We start from the raw sequence: 5,494 nt of genomic DNA, 5'->3' as shown, positions 1-5,494 counted from the left end.
TTTGACGATTGAAAACCACTTTTGCACAGGATTATAAGCCTCCTATCACATCCTTACATGTATTTAAGCAGTTCCTTTGATTTCAAAGAAGGACTCAGAGTGTGATGACTTCGTATATCTTAATGTCTGTCTTTAGACACCATGTGTAACTACTAGAATGTGCATCTATATTCTGTTGCAGAAACCAACCCGCTCATTTCAACTGTTTACCACCGCACGAAAGGACAGAAACAAATAGTTGAGACACTTGTGTCAGAAAGTGGCTCATCTTACATCCACTTACTTGATGTAATGAGGCATATTAGAGGTAACCGTTGCAGTGCCTAGATTTCACCTTAGAGCATTAGCTGCAGGGAAAACTTTTAACTGATGTCCCAAAGCCAGCGTGAACTGCAAAGAGCTATGACCTGCCTTAACTGAGACACTCTGCCTTTATACCTGCTCACTGCCCTGGGTGAGGGATCACGTGTAAACAACAACCCATATTTCAGCCCTAGCACAGTCTAGGAAGCTCTATACTGCAACCCATCTCCTGGAAAAGCCAAGTGACAAGAAAGCCACCTTCCTCTTTCCAAACTGCCCTCCACTCGTATTGCACTGACACATCCTCTTTCCAAACAACACCATTAATAAGCTCTCAGGCATATTTGCCTCCCTTTGGCATCCCTCTTGCCCTACTCCTGCTACAGCTTCAGGCTGAGGAATCTTTAGAAAGTAATTTATATCACATGGCTTCAATCAGTTTTTACTTATTATCTGTCAAATACTGATAGCATTTTTTAATATGGAATTAGGATTCTTTCATCCTCAAAGAAGTAATGAACCTTAATTGTCTTTCTCCAGAAAGAAAGAGTATAAAGCTGAAAAAAAGCATATTGAGAACAATACTGAAATATTAACCTGTACTGGTTGCTAGCTACTTATTCTGCCAAATAACCTATTATTGCTACACACTTTTTACAGTGGGAGCAGAGCTAAAGACTGAAAAAATACTAACTTAAATAGAAGCAGAGGAAAACTAAATGAGGAAGGCTTTAGGATGTAAATTATGAGTATTGTTACTGTGCTTCTCTTTCCACTTTTCTTGCTTCAGAAGATTACAGGCAGTCTTTCCTTAATGCCCTGTAATAGACACACATGAACACAGTCCAAGGTAACAATTTAAGTGGAATGTTGTCTGAAATCCACATGTAACCTGCTCCACTCCTTTGGAAGGTGGAGCAGGCACTCCATTCCCTGCACATGAAACTCAGTTGTTCACATTCAAACTTCAGCATCAGGACAGAGAGACATGCCTCTGCTAGTAAAGCAGTTTTCCTGGGTTTGGCTGGGATAGAGTTAATTTTCTTCTTAGTAATTGTGGTTTGGATTCAGTATGAGAATAATGTTGGTAACACACTGATGTTTTGGTTGTTGCTGAGTAGTGCTTGCCCTGAGTCAAGGACTTCTCAGTGTCTCAGATGCACAAGAAGCTGAGGGGGGAGTATGGTAAGGATAGGTGACCCAAACTGGCCAAAATGAATATTCTCTGCTATAGAACATCATGGTCAGTATCTAAACTCAGGGGAGTTGGCTGATTGCTGCTTGATGATGGGCTGGGCATCTGTCAGCAGGTGGTGAGCAATTGCATTGTGAATCACTCTTTTCTCTTGTATTTTATTCCTTCCTATATTTTTCCTTTTCCTTTTCTTTTTCCTTTTTTACTTTGTTTCTATTATTAAATTGTTCTTGTCTCAAACCAAGAGTTTTACATTTTTCCCAGTTTTCCTTCCCATCCCACTGGTGGAACAGGGGAGTGAAGAAGCAGCTGTGTGGTGCATAGTTGCCAACTGGGGTTAAACCACAATGGCAGTATTGAAGAAACTGCAGAGTCCTTCCTTACATGACCTAACATTTTCTCTCCTTCCCTACATTTAGATTCAGTTATTTCCCTGACAGTTAGGGAAATACCTCTGCACAGCCTGGAAAACCTAGCCCACTAGTCCACGCTCAGCTCATTTTTTCCAAGTCTGCACTCTAAATATCCTCTCTTTGAACAGCATTACAAATATAAGATTACCTGGGTAAATTTCTTTAAAAGGACTTTCAAAGCCAACTGCTACATAATTTAATCTTCCTGAAATCAGGTCCCCACTGGTTACTGAACGTAAATGCAAAAAATCTCTCAATTTCCTATCCAAAGGCAGAAGCAGATTATAAAATCAAAACACGATCTGAAATAAAGACATCTAGTAACAATACTCTGTGTGATACACAGTAAGATATTTTGTCTCTCAAAGTAGATTAGAAAACATAGCCTTACCATATTGTGCTAAGCACTTTAATTACTGTTTTTAGTACAGCTTAGTAAAGTGTTCTCAACAAACCTGACTTGAATTTCCTTGATTAATGCAAGATGTGATGTCCTTGCAGTAGGAATTGAACATTTTTTTACCCATCAAGATCCCCTCCATACACCCTGCAGAACAGGAAAAGCAGAACAAACACTGGTTTTGACCAATTAGGATTCTGTAGAATAGTATTTTGACAAAATTTGCAGAGGAGAGGAGATAGGCCACCTAGGAGGTAGAGACTCCAACGTTAATCTGACAGATGAATCTGTTATCTTAAGACAGAGATTTTTCATCTCTGTTAGGTCTGATCCAGGATCCCTTTTCCCCCTCCCTTCCATAGTTGCTTCATGCCTTTCCCTTAAAGCCAACCATGAATTTTCCTAGTATTCCACCTCTCTATAGCTTAAACTCACCCAGTTGTCATCAGAGGGGTTGACTCAACCCTCTAGAAGGGTTGTCAACAGGATGAGAAGATTGAAGAGAGAGTCAAGTTGCACTAACAGACACAAGTAACCTAAAAAAGGTCTTTTCTCTATTGATCTTGGTGCTACTTCACATTACTCCTAATACTGAAAAATGTATATTATTTGAAAGCAGGTAAGTGTTTGCTTGACAAAAGTAGATTGAATTCTTAGGCTGTAAGATGAATTTATCTGAACTCTATGGCTAGGTTGTGTAAATCAAAGATGGATTATAGTGAAACCTGGAGCTAACAATCTGAACATTAATAACAGGTAGACTAGACAAAGCTGGCAGCTTAACTACTACTTAAAAATCAATAGCTGGAGTGGAAAGCCCACAGATTGTGGTATACGAACTGCAACAACCATATTACAACATAGAATACAGAACTGACCGACACCCCCACCGAAACCTCCATAAGAGGATGTGAAGATGACCACATAGCAACCACTCAATAATGAAACAGAAAACCAACGAAGAGCAAGAAGACATCAGACACTATTATGGCTGTTAGTCCAGACTGTCACAGGAGGGATGCGGAGTTTAGATTGTAAGGGTATAATTGCCCAGGGATTTCTTTGTTCATGGTCCCTTGTTTAGGCAGTTAGCTTAAGATACCAGATATAATAAGTGATCTGTGCCAATAAATCTATCTAATGGAGATGAGAGCCCAGTGTCAAAAATTTCTATAACATCTACATTTTCAGGAATTTAGGTTTTGGGGCTTTTCTGCTATTCTTCTAATCTTATATCTAGCATAACTACAAAATAGAAGAGCCATTCTAGAGTTACAATCTAACTGCCTTCTACTTAGTCCTTTCCTTGCAGTCAGATCTCCTTTTTGCCATTAACCAGCAAGCTGACTATCAGGCCTAAGTCTCAGCTGGTTATAACAACCAAATATATAATATTTCATTACTGGATTATAAGAAATCATCCCATCAGGGATATGCAGGAATATTGAGGGTTCTGCTTTCCTCATGTTGTTACTGGTTACACACAACCTGCACAGGCTTTAGTCATCTGAAAGCTAGCCTCTATTTATTGGCTATAATTTCAAGACATCACTGGGCTTGTTTTATATTTTATAACTACTAATGAGGCCTGAAAACGGTGGCTTTTCATGTGTTATCACAAATTATGCTCCTCATCTGTTCAGCTAAATTTCAACCACACTTTATTCCAAAATACGTTTATTTCAAAGTATGCTGTGACAGAGGGCTGCTGCTTCCATTTTGCAATGTGTTAAACAACTTGTATCACACCTATTTGGTGACAGGTAATTAAAATACAGGCTGCCAACTGAGGTTCAAAAGTCTTTTTCTTTGCATGAAAAGTAAGAGTAATTCCTAAAAATAGTTATATGACTGAAAGCCTGAGGCGATCTTTAGTACAATAACTGAAAAAAATCCAAAACCGAAGCTAAAGATAGATAATCAAAGTAAATAGACTTGGGTAAAAAGCATAAAAGTGTAAAGTGATTGTGTGTTTACAAACTTAGATTAAAAAGAAATTATTAGCAAAAAAAAAAAGTAGAGAGGACATTTTATTGTGTTCTGGATTTGCGGAACAAAGATGAAGCAATTCACCTCAGTTATCATTTACCATGTTTTTTTATAATAAGTGCTTAGAGTATTGTTTCCAGCAGTGTTCTAACTCCAGGTTGAACACCCAGCACTCAGCATCACCTTGCTGCACTGATCTCTCTGAAGAGCTGGGGTCTAGTGGAGGGAGCCAGGCAGGGTGGAGTGGGTGCCTTCCAGCTGGACAGTTCCCAGACCTATCTTTTAACCCTTATTCCTCCACTTCCCTACTATAACGTAATAGCTGTGACAAATTTTATTTTGTTCTTTTTTTCTTGGTATAACTTGATATGTACAACATACATACATTTTTTTGTTAGGTGTATCATGGATCTAGCCTGCATCACTGAACTGCAGACAAACCTTATGACATATATAAGTGTTTGACAAGCTTTGGACTTCAATAAGGATGGAGACAATGCTTCCCACAGGAAAGGATTACTTTCTTCAGCGGCTGGTTGGTTGATTTTCTGCCATATTTTCACGACGCCAACCACACTTGGATGTCTTCTCTCTGGCAACCAGTGACAGGACCCGAGGGAATGGCCTGAAGTTGTATCAGGGGAGGTTTAAGTTGGATATTGGAAAAAGGTTCTTCACCCAGAGGGTGGTTGGGCACTGGAACAGGCTTCCCAGGGCAGTGGTCACAGCACCAAGCCTGTCAGTTCAAGAAGCATTTGGGCAATACACTCAGGCACATGGTGTGACTCTCCGGGATGGTCCTGTGCAGGGCCAAGTGCTGGACTCAATGATCCTCGTGAGTTCCTTCCAACTCAGAATATTCTGCAGTTCTAAGATTTTCTCCTGCTAATTTCTGCAAAAATAAGGACTATGCTATGACAAGACACAAGTGGAATTTGGGCCAACGACAGCTAGAAGTCCCGTCCCGCCGTGTGTGTCCCCCCCGCTCGTTTCTGTAGCTTTATTACATCGTGGGGTGTTCACGTGGGAAGAGAAGAGCCCCCACCGCGGGGCACACCTGGGCCACCCACGCTGCCTCCGCCCGGGCTCTGCCCCCAGTGCCGCGGGGGTGTCTGTCCCGGGCCGGCCCCGGCGCATCCCCCGGCGCATCCCCCGCTCCATGCAGGGATTGAGGCGCCGGGCCGAACCCCGCCT

This window comes from Chiroxiphia lanceolata, chromosome 1 (genome assembly GCF_009829145.1).
Source record: "Chiroxiphia lanceolata isolate bChiLan1 chromosome 1, bChiLan1.pri, whole genome shotgun sequence".
Taxonomy (NCBI): Eukaryota; Metazoa; Chordata; class Aves; order Passeriformes; family Pipridae; genus Chiroxiphia; species Chiroxiphia lanceolata.
This window is presented reverse-complemented; position numbering follows the sequence as displayed.